This window comes from Onthophagus taurus, chromosome 1 (genome assembly GCF_036711975.1).
Source record: "Onthophagus taurus isolate NC chromosome 1, IU_Otau_3.0, whole genome shotgun sequence".
In the NCBI taxonomy this organism is placed as follows: Eukaryota; Metazoa; Arthropoda; class Insecta; order Coleoptera; family Scarabaeidae; genus Onthophagus; species Onthophagus taurus.
This window is the reverse complement of record NC_091966.1, coordinates 26,079,883-26,092,143: the sequence shown is the minus strand read 5'-3', so window position 1 is coordinate 26,092,143 and position 12,261 is coordinate 26,079,883. Positions and strand designations below refer to the sequence as shown.

The following is a 12,261-nucleotide window of genomic DNA, read 5'->3' as shown; positions in this document are numbered from 1 at the left end:
ACCTGCTCAATCCGAGATATTTCATTGTAAATTGTAAATATTTTTATTATATTTTATTGTAAATAATTCATTGTTAAAAATAAAAGTTAGATAATTAACGATCATCACAATATTTATCAATAATAACTTAATTTATTTAATTATTTGTTTAATAAAATAAACTTTGTAAAGAAATGGGTAAAATATAAAAATAAACAAAAATAAAATGTATTTTTGCCACATTAGTATTGCCTGAGGCTGTAGATTTCGATGACTTCACAAGATGTAAATATAATATAATGAGGTACTCAAGTCTGACCCTACCTCTTCCATCCAGAGGAAACAGAACAAGCTGTGCAAGGAACTACATACTTGATAAAGAATATATCTCCAAGCAAACATATAGGTCTTTGGTGTGTTATAATGGTATAGCTCCGAAATTTTATTGAGACCGATCATTTCCTTTGTCGGGTCTCCTACTTATCGGTTGTCTAGCTACCTTGCTACTATATTGTGATCAGCCCTCTCTAATAGAACCACCTACAACATCAGTGACTCCTTTGCTTTTGCTGACGAGATGAGACATGTGACTCTTTTCACCAACATCCCCTTACAACTGGTGATTGATAGGTTATCGGCGGAGTGGAACTTAATACAACCTCACACGGAGATCTTTCGTGATGTATTCTTTAAGATCATCAAGTTTTTATTCGATTCCTCGGTTTTTTCCTTTTGTTCTAAGTTCTACAAACAAAAGTTTGGCACACCCATGGGTAGTCCACTCAGTTCTATCCTGGCCACCATTGTCATGGACTGGATTTTGGATGGATGCATTCCCAAGCTGCCATTCCAACTACCTTCCATTTATAAATATGTCGATGACATTATCTGCTCTGTTCCGTACGACAGATTATTATTGGTTGTGCAAAGGGAGTTCAACTCTATCAACCCACACATCAAGTTTTTGGACTCACGTATCATTAGAAGGAGTGTTCAACGCGTTGTTTTAGATTGGTATAGAAAGCCCACATATTCTGGTTGCTTCATTAATTTATTCTGCTGCCATCCTATTCAGATAAGGATTAACACCATCAAAGGTATGAAGAATAGGGTTCTACGCATTTCAGAGCAGGTGTTTAGAGATCGCAACCTCAATATCCTGTCGGATATATTCTGTAACAACGGTTTTCCTCGTTCATTAATTAATAGAGTTCTCCATTCTCTGGATAGGCCAACCCATGACAGTCCTAGTCTGAATGCCACATCACAACTTGACTGGTCGATGATACATCCTCCTGATTACGATTTTGCTTCATCCCCGGTCTCACTGACAAATTTGTTAATATCTTCAGTGATTATCCGTTGAAGTTTGCAAAATACACCTGCAAACCTCTAAGAAGGTTGCTTTCGAGGTTAAAAGACCCTACTCCCCTTCTCCTCTAATCGAACTTGGTCCACAAGATCGATTGCAAGGGCTGTGAGATGTGCTATGTTGACACTACGTTGCAATACCTTAAATCAAGGGTGTCACAAGACACTAGAGACTGTGGTGCTCTGAAATCTGGTGATACCGTGCTTGTTGAACATCGTGTCTCTACGAGCCATAAATTTGACTTTATATTGACTCTATAATAGAAGCCTCTTCCTGGAGATGTTTCACATGTCAGCCTTGTCCAACACGGTCAACTTTAGAACTGACTCCCAGGGTCTTAGCGAGATCTACTGCCACCTGATTGAACTGACCAATAGGCCTTCCGTAGATTCCTTTAGATCTGATTCCTCCTTAGGTTCTTTACGGTTTTGATATGACCGCCCCATCCATTTTTTAGTGTTTTCATAATTTTCGGGTGTTGATAGCCTTCGGGCATTATAGTATTTTATAAAAAATTTAAAATTAACTGGTTTACCCAGACCTACAGCCTTTTTTGATCAAAAATTTACACCGGGCATGTTTCGACCATTTGTCTTGCCCTTTTAATTTTGTTTAGTACTTCTCTTTTCCCTGGTTGTGTTCCCTAGAATCAACATTTAACGTTTACATCGGCCTTCAGCCGTATGTTAATTTCGGCCTGGGGGTCTTTTATTCTAATAAATTTTTAATTAAATTTATTATTAGGGCTTAGTGCTACTTGTAGAGTCCGATTTGTAAGTTTCTGGTCCTTGACTTGTTCCTTTCCTTTCTTCCTTGTGTCTTGGATGTTTTCCAACAGCAGCGCCATCATCTCTCTCTGTCTAACGTCAACCTGGTGAGTGGTGACTTTTGATTCCTTAAGTTTTTCCACCAGAGACAGTTGCCGTCCCTTGTTTGATCGGTTTCGCGCCTTTTATTGACGGTTGAACGCGTTGGTGGTTAACCACGTCGTCGTTAAATTAGTTAGTGTTTTTTGGACTTTCCTCTCTATAGATGTCTTTTTGGGGATTTTCTATTCAACATCAATGTACTAATGTAACAGTTTTTACAGTTTTACCTCTAAATGTAAGTCTTGAAATGTTTTTAGAATTACGTGTAACGTTCCCTTTATCACTTTGTAGCGTATCCTGATGAGGATAAGAATATATTTATCGAAAGCTTGATCCAATTAAAGGAGGTTTTTTGATTCCTTCCCCGTTTTGGTTGATTTCCCAATAATTAAATCTAATATAATATTTGTAAAAGATACTTAACAAATGAAATAAGCTTTTTCATAATAAATAAATATATCGCTACCTGCAAGCTCATATTGAATGACCATCAATAAGACTTTTAGAAGTCCTGTTGTCCAACATATCTTTTCGTACCGGTTTAAATCCAAATGTTTGGATTATATTAAACGTCAGGTTAGGAAGATGAATGATGTTGACAAGCATTTTATCCTCATTTTCGACGAAATTCAACTTAGTAGTGGGCTTTATTATGAGGCTCATGAACAAAGAATTTCGGGATTCGAAGATTTGGGTGCACTCGGAACCAATAACAAATTGGCAAATCATGCATTGGTTTTCATGGTCAGAGGGGTTCAAGGCGTTTCTTTCTTTAAGATCATTAAATCAAGATCCACTGGAAAATTTATTTTGTCAATTACGCCAACATGGCTTTTTTAACACAAACCCCATATGTAATCAATTCGTAGCTGCCTTGAAGACTCTTGTAGTTAATAATTTTTCTGTACCCTTAAGTAAGTTACATTTTTTTATTGGCTTATTTGATAGTTTAGCAAAATTGAAGGTTTCTATAATTTTTTATTTTTCAAACTGAGCTTTAGTGTTTCCAAAAAAAAAAATGAAAATTTGAAAAAACTTTGGAGACGTCAGCGTCGTTTCGAACGCGGTTGGTTGAAATAAAAATCAATAAAGGTGCATGCGCGGGATGCCAAGACAATCTTATGCACTAGAAGAAGAGATCCGAACGATGCCACGTTTTATACATCACCAAAGCTTTTGTAGAGGGGATGTTAATATTAATTATTGCAAAAATTATACGTGTATTTGTACATAATTTATCGATTTTTTGAAAGACGGTCTTTCTATTAGATTGAGGGTAGCGGCCCCATTGTCAAGACGACAATTGTGAGTCTTTGGGAAACCTACAAGATTTGTTATTACATTTTCCAGAGGATCTTCATTTTAGTGATAAAATGATTTCACAGATATAACACAAGTATACAAAATAATCAAGCAATGGCCCGATTCCGGATTGTGAATCGTGCCGAGAAAATTTATATTCTGCAGAATGTAACGAGAATCATTTGTTTACTTCTTTCAAGGAGTATAACAATGAGGGACATTTATATTATGCAAGTGACGGGCTTATTAAGATGGTTCATGGAGTCTAAGAAAGAATGTATCAATTTCCTGATATGTATGGTCACTTACGCCCAATTGAGAGCACATTCAAAAATTCTAAAGTGGACTTCTTTAATTCTTATCAATTTTGTCAAATTCATGATATTAAATGTTTGCTTATGGATAGACGTATTCGTTTAAATATATATAAATATTTAGAAGATAAGAATAATAACGAAGTCAACAAGAGAAAATTTAAAAAAAGAAACATTAAGAATATAATTAACAGATTCTTTTTTTTATGTGAGCATTGGTGCAATAACATGGAAGAAGATTGCAAGATTTATTTTTATAAGTAGTATTATTTTACCAAAGATGGTTGTTAAGTTTATTTTATATTTTCTTTAAAGTGATTTTAAAATTTTTGTTGTATAAAAGTATTAGAAGTACTATTTTTTATTGTAAAGTATTTTTCTTTTTTAATTATTTTTTTATTTTGTATTATTATCAAAGATTTAGTTAGGTTATTAAGTTAGTTTATTATTTATTTTTATTGTTTATTTATTCATATATTTTATAGAAATAATATATTATGTTATTTTTGTATTTAAATTTTGTTTTTTAATATAAATTAAAAATTCCCTACATCACGTGTTTTGTTTTCTTATTTCTCAATACATAATAAATGTTGTTAGAAATAAATTGAATTCTTATTTCTAAAGCCAACTAAAAAATGCTAAATAATTTAAAATGGCACTTTTTGGTGGATTTTGAAACAAACAATTCTCTTTAGGAAACTAGAGAAGGGAAAGTAGAGTATATAGAAATCAAATTTCCCGCGTGTGTCCCATACGATTCTGGAGCTGGTAGTGTTGCTCCTATTTTAATACAGAGTGCGCACTTCTCCATTACTACTGTTCAGCTGTATTATTATAGCAGTGATAACTAAACTATTCCAAACAAAATCTTCCAACAACAGTTATTTATAAGCAACATATATAATAAGCTTATTTTGCGAGTGTTAAACCGAAAGTTCGGTTTGTTACTACAAATTATCAGAAACAACATAAGTGATTTGATCTTGATTATACCACGAGATACATGCGTGAATCAGACCTTTTTTGAGTTATTATTTTATTATCGATGATTGTATCGTAGAACTTATGGACTTATGCACTGAGCCGCCCATGTCGATGCAAGAACATAGATTGCCAGGTAATTAAATTGTATCTCTATCACTCAAGTGATAATTATCTGATAAATGATAATGTTTGATATCAGTTTGTAATTAGTAGAGAAGAAGTTGGAGCAAGTTCAAAATGTTGAGCAGGATGTAACAGCGTTTTAGTGCTCAGATAACGTCAAACGATAGCATGATGTGTATATATAAGCAACTCTGGAATAGATGGCGCTTAATACTTCTTGTTGTCGTTATGTTGAAATAGCAGTCTAGGTGGTACTTTCAAAACTGTAAACGGTACTCTGGTTTCATCTCAGTGCGAATAAATCTTTCGCCTTTTACTAAAGATTTCCGTGGGGTGGAACAACACAAATGAGTCTATGAACCAATTTTTGAGAGTCCCAGCTGTATTTTTACGGTAGGGACGATTAAATTTAATCTAAACACAAGTTTTTTCAACCATAGTGTAACATTTGGTAATACGCCTTAATTTGCTAATGTTACATTTATTGTGCTACAACTTTACGACGTCACTGAATATTTTGATCTAACAGATCTTGATTTTGAACATTGTGGTTGTTGATTCAGACACGTTTAGATCTGTTCGGAATCACAGTTTTTTAACAATCCTAATTGAAACTTCATTTGTATTCGAAATTGACTGGTTCTCTCGCATTCTTGTATGGTACTCCATCAGTGGGTAAAACTTATATATAAGTTGTATGGCAGCAGATACCTGAGCTAATAACGTAGTATGTAAAGGTTGTTAAAGACTTTCTGGCTACATCAAATCCCAAGTATTACATATGGTTAAACTCGTATTAAAGGATACATTCCAATGTTGAAATAATATACAGGTGTTACATATAGAAATCTAAAGTGAATCATAGTATCAGATATACAGCAAATTTGGCAACATTGTGAATATCAAGTCTGCAATTTTCGTATTCCAAAATAGTGATATTCCAAATTTTGTACAACTTTACTTTACCTATTATACTCATTATACCTTTCCAAACCGTTGTTCCCCCTATATGTTCCAGAGGCGACATTATTTACAGCCTGGAAACTCCATCTTCGCCTGTCAGTTGTGCAGAAGACGGAGTGCGGCAGTAAATCGTTGAAGTGAAATAGGCGATCAAATGACGTCGACGACCATAGGTATAGTGCCCGCCAAATATGTAGTACATACAAAGCAATATTACAGCGTCACAGAAAAACACAATAACATAAACTTAAGCCGCTTGAAGATTATAAACTTTATTATATTAACTCTATAGAAACTTAAGCTCTGTAGATTGTCTATTTAAATTATGTTTTTATTATGCTGTAAAGGGAATTTTCGTTAAAGATAAACACAGGTAAAGAAGTCATTTTTCTAGGAAATTAAAGTATTTTATTACCTATTAGCAATTTGTGCGGGATTGTTCCTTGGAAGGTGAGTAAAGGACCCTTGTCCATTATGTACCTGCCCGTTAGATGGATTTAAATATATTTTATAAATGAAAATGAAAGGAATAAAATAATGAAATCAAATATGTTTCTTCTTCAATACAAGGTTTATTTACTCAAATCGTCGACGCGTTCATGTGCTCATGTTAAATACTTTAAATAAAAGTTAAATCATAAAATTGGTGCAGTCAGTAGGATCCGGTAAACGCAAGTGGTTAAATCTTGTATTGTGCATAAAATCGGCCCGACTTATGTAACACTTGTGATGAACTCTCAAGTTCTTTGCTACCAGACACGAGAACAGTAGACCCTGCCAAGGAATTTGCATCTTCTAAAATTGCCGATCGATTCCCAAGACTATAAAAAGAATCAATGTCAGCAGTCGTATTTATCATCATGCAATTGTCAGTATATTTATTTTCTACATACCTTCCTTACCCCTTCTAATCGCTTACAACTTAATCGATAACTTAAACGATTTGATAGAAGCCATTAATGAAATTACAGTGGCTCGAAAAATATCTAAGGTGGATCAAGACTTAATCTCTGGCTTCAATGAAGATTGAGTATCGCTAAAAACGACATAAACGTCGGCGAATTCTTGATCGAAGTATATCTGCCGTATAACAGCCCTAGTAGCACCGCATGAGATTCAAATGATCTTTTGATGATTTTTATGGATCAACACAAGTCAACACAGTATTAGAAATAAATCTAGAAGAAAATGACATTGCCATACACAATCTCAAACAAGGACTGTATAATCAAATTGCGTTAAAAACGTATTTACTCAAATTGGACTTAATCAATCTCAATATGGGTCTAGAGGTTAAATTAAGACAACCAGCCAACATAGAGACAGCAGAAGGGTATGTGTTAGAGATTACAAATTATAATATCCAAAAACAATGCTTTTTCTGCCACATTCCGACAGTTTCATCTATCAACGAACCAGCCTCAAAGAGTTCCCAATTTCACTATACTAGACTAGAGACTACGAGAATTCAGAAGCAACCATCTCTTCAGCCTAGGGAGTTCAATGACGTCGCTCATTGTAAAATGACTATAATCATTATAATTATTATTATTTCACTGAGTTATAGAAAAGAGCAGGAGGTCCAGAATGGCAAAAATTCAGCAACCCAAGTTTCGGATAATACGAGCAAACACTTCATTATTATAGAATTGTAATTCCGACTCCACAAAGTACTGAAATTGTCGACGCGCTTATGTGCTCATGTTACATTTCCGTAGTAATCATTTTGTGTAATAAGTAGTAGAATTAGATAAAAGGTTCTTTTAAAAAAAACTTGAAATAAAGGTTAAATAATATAATTATAGGTCTTGAAAATAAATGCTATTTTCTTAATTGTTTATTATGGTATGGGACACTATCTATTACAAATAAGTTGTTACAGTTGTTAATATGTTTCATGCATATAAATAAAAGGCCGTATCGGATGTGTTGTTGTACATGCCTCAAAAGTATACAATGTAAATTTGTAATGCCACTCCTTTCCATCAATACCTTCCCGTTTGTTTTCATCTTCCGTCAGCAACATCCCATATGAAATACTGAAACGAATACTTTTGTTGGGCACTGTATACGATACTCATCTTGTGGAATATAACAAGTGATATGAGCCCCGCAGATATCGTCTTCCGTTTGCATGAACTTGCCTGAACTTCAACGGATAAGATAGACTTGCCAAGTATATCATTGTTTAGGGTGTAAATGTTTTAACAATTATAAACACAAATATTATCTTTTATATACCTAAGTATGAATAAATACAAATGTTATGAGGGTGTCTGGTTTTTGAATGGGTCACATAGCATACTGTATATACTAACAACATGGTACTGACACTTTTTAAGCAATCTTATACCTAACAGTTACTCAACATACCTGGCGGCGGACCGACATACAGACGATATAACAACTAGAATACACCAAGCTACTCGGAAATAGGTGGCGCTTAGTATGTCTTATCATCGATGTATTGCAATAGTAGGCCTAATGGCGTTCCCAAAACTGTTAACGGTACTCTGGTTTCATCTCAATGCGAATAAATCTTTCGCCTTTTACTAAAGATTTCCGTGGGATGGAACAACTCAAATGAGTCTATGACCAATTTTTGAGAGTCCCAGCTATATTTTTATAGCAGGGACAACCAAATTAAGCCAAACATAATTTACCAAGTTTTTCTTGAATCCCCCAACACAACTTGTCCTAAGTTAAGGACAAGGCGGCTGAATATGTCTTTGGCGATAGAAATGTAAGCTATCTTTTATAATTTAACAACAAGCACCCACGATTACATTATATGTATAGATTTCCGGTGGCTGCCTAATGCGTACCTAACCTTAAGGTTAAATCATAAGATTTGCAAACATTTTTTTGTGCAACCGGACGAACAATGAGTATGCGAAAATTTTCTATTGAAAAATCATAAATATTAGTAATGTCTGTTAAAAGTGTTAAAAATAATATAAAAAAAATCTCAATTTATTTTATTTTTATAAATGTCACTAATTTTTTATATTTAACAACTGATTTTTAATTGTACCAACGAAGATAGAAATCGTTCGTTATTTAATCAATTTTACATCCGGTTGCACAAAAAGTGTACACCTCGGTTGCATAGCGTTATTGTTGGCAACCTCGATTGTGTATCTTTTTAATCACGTCATTAGGGATAATGCTCCAGGCGTGATATTTTGTTCTGTCTACTATGAAGTCCATTTCATTGTGTTTCTATACTTTTGTTGTTTCTGTTCAATAACTGCCAACACTCGTATATTAAAGTAGGCTCTATGATTTGGTCCTATAGATTGTCATTTTTTATTTAACCCTGGAAAGTTATGCATATTTTTTATACGTAAAGGCTATGCTTCGTCGAATAGACGACGGCGTTATTCAAGGAGGTCATACAGATGACCTATGCACCAACAACTTTGAAAATCGATTGTATTTAATTAGTTAGTTTATTTAACATGATGAAAGCAAAAATTTATCATTATTTAATAATATTACTTCAAAAAATCAACATACATGGCTTTAGTAATTTGAATTGTTTTACATAACTAAAGTATCTATTAGAAAAAACAACTTAAGGTAGCTATAACCGTTTATATATATTTATATTGCAGAGTAATGTATAAACTTAAAAGTAAACACATTTTCATGAAAACCTAGTTACATTATATGCAAGAGGAACAAAGCTTTATTATGTACTCACCATCTGAGATTTTTATGACATTTTGCACAGGATGATTTCGTCACTTCGAAACGGCGAAAATCTTTCTTTTTTTAGGATTCTTTAGTTGTACATATAGTATTGTCATCATCAATAGTTAATAATCAGAAAATGTTGGTATTTCAAGTCTATATGTAACAATTTTTTCATAAAACAAGAGCGACTGAGCGGTGTTTGTTTTATTTCAAGCATGTTGTGAGTATAAATGACATAGCTGTTTATGAAAACAATATTCAGTATTCTAAAAAATTGGCACAATGACATTTCTGTGCGTTTTGAGTGAATAATTCATAATATTTAAGAGCACAAATTGTACCACAAACAAGAATTAAACGTAAAGGAACATTTAAAGCAAGCAAGTAATTCCTTGGCAAGTCTAACTTCCAAACGGCAATCTCAAACATCGCTAGATGGACCTACGTTATATGGGCAGTTGCTCGAATAAACTAATAATGAAGAACCCGAAGAACGCCAGTCATATTGCAAAACAAAATAGACAACATCGTTTTTGAGGCAGAGATCAGTAAACTTTATTGTTTCGTTGACTAGTCTATATCTCCTGCTCCCCCCAGAACTATTTCTTCTCATAGCCCAATCTATGTAAACTGTAAATTCCCCTGGCATTGCCCATGCAGCTTCCCCAGCGCCTGATAGTAGCAGCAACTCTCAAGGAAATTATGTAAATACTCAATCAAGTGATGCAACAGTATTAACTTATTATAGTAATCCGGATGGGTTTTTTAACAACAAATAAGTCACGTTTAAGTTAAATAAAATAATAAAAATGAAAATCAATAAAGAAAATTAATAGAAAGTTCTTCCTTTGGAACTTCTACAAAAGCCTGACAAACTATGGGAACGTTGCGGCTTATGAACTGATATCATACTATGAATCAAGACTAGTAAAACTATCACCACTAGCCAAAAATTGAAGAGTAACTGCTAAACGGTCTTTCACAGGAATAGCTGCTCTTATATTGGTGTCTTGCTTTTGTATTTTGGATCCAATTTTCATCAAAAAATATTGAAAGTCTTCAGCGTTCTTTTTGTAAATCTAATATCATATTTGAAGCATTGTACCTAAAATAATAGTTTTGTTATAGAAATTTTCCATTTCATATTACAGTAAAACATCAAAAAATCCAATCCAACTTTAGGAGTGCATTCAGATTCAAAAACTCAATGAATTTCAAACTCTTTTATACATGTACATTTATACCAACGTTTGTACCAAACTGTTTTCATCATGTATTTGATCGAAGATTCGATTCACCGTATAGCAGAAACATTCGTCACACCAACTGCCAAACTTACTTGTCTCAAACGTTCGGTCCAACGTTGGAGCGAGTGTAATAACGATTGATCTTTCTAGATTATATCTTTACATTTTATTTCTCCACGTTCTTCTTTGGTTTCTTTTTTATCTAGGCTACTGACCTGTCTATAGTCCACATTTCGCACATTGATATGCTCTCACGCTAATTTTAATTTTCGATTTTTTTTTAAGTATTTGGCTTGTGTTGATTATAATAAAACTTTTAAATTAAGATGTAAGATTATCTAGACCTAATTGATAAATTTTATCGCACAGTATCATTTTCCTCTAAAACCAGTACTCGTGTGATTACACGACCTCTCCACACTCGTACAGTAATTATGTTTCTAGCTCACTTGTAATATAAACAACTATTATCTGCCTGTAAAAATAACAACTATAAACACAAATATTATCTGTTATACTATATCTAAGTATGAAGTGATAACATATACGATAATAAAATGTTGAACAGGATGTAACAGCGTTTTAGTAAGTAGTTTAGTTAGTATGTAAGTAACTCTGTAACAGATGGCGCTTAGTACTTCCTGTTGTCGTTATATTGAAATAGCAGTTTAGGCAGTAATCTCAAAAGTCTAAACAGTACTCTGGTTTCATCTCAATGCGAATAAATCTTTCGCCTTTTACTAAAGATTTCCGTGGGATGGAACAACTCAAATGAGTCTATGACCAATTTTTGAGTGTCCCAGCTGTATTTTTATAGCAGGGACTATTAAAGTAAACTAAACATGAGTTATCAAAGTTTTTCAAATACGCGTTTAATTCACCTAGCGCCAATAGTGCTTTACTTTCTTGAGTTTTTTTTTGTATTTTGAATCATCAGACCTTTATTTCGAGCTTTGTGAATTGTCCTAAATCAATTCCGAATCACCATTATTTGCCAACCCACCACGAAACTTGTTTTGTATTCAAAACCAATCAGTTCTCAAATTTTTGTATGGGCATTCTATCAATGGATAACATTTACATGCAAGTTATATGCAGCAGGTGAGAAATAAAATAATGTACTTTTTAGAAATATAGGGATAGCTATACTATACCTTGAGTTGTACGGGATCTCGAACAAATGAATATGTTAAGTCATAGAACACTTTTTGAAAACAACACCATATTGTTGTTATTCTTAACTAATACACCATGTGCTACAAATGTAACCGTCTATCCAATTCGTAAATGATTGGATATATCATCATAGCTAAAACATGTCGATTTTTATGTTTTATTAGCTTAAATATTTTAGCATAAAAATTGTTTACCACTTTTAGATTTTCTGGAAAATGAGTCAGCTTTAT

General features: G+C 33.4%; 3 non-coding genes across 3 annotated transcripts; all 3 read left to right on the top strand.

Annotated features, from left to right (window-relative positions):
• Nucleotides 1-5,218: 5,218 nt before the first annotated feature.
• LOC111425910 (U5 spliceosomal RNA) lies at nucleotides 5,219-5,342 on the top strand. The gene has a single exon (XR_002707747.2). It is a non-coding gene; the product is annotated as a U5 spliceosomal RNA (small nuclear RNA).
• Nucleotides 5,343-8,417: 3,075 nt separating this feature from the next.
• LOC111425895 (U5 spliceosomal RNA) lies at nucleotides 8,418-8,540 on the top strand. The gene has a single exon (XR_002707745.1). It is a non-coding gene; the product is annotated as a U5 spliceosomal RNA (small nuclear RNA).
• Nucleotides 8,541-11,551: 3,011 nt separating this feature from the next.
• LOC111425933 (U5 spliceosomal RNA) lies at nucleotides 11,552-11,674 on the top strand. The gene has a single exon (XR_002707755.1). It is a non-coding gene; the product is annotated as a U5 spliceosomal RNA (small nuclear RNA).
• The last annotated feature ends 587 nt before the right edge of the window (nucleotides 11,675-12,261 follow it).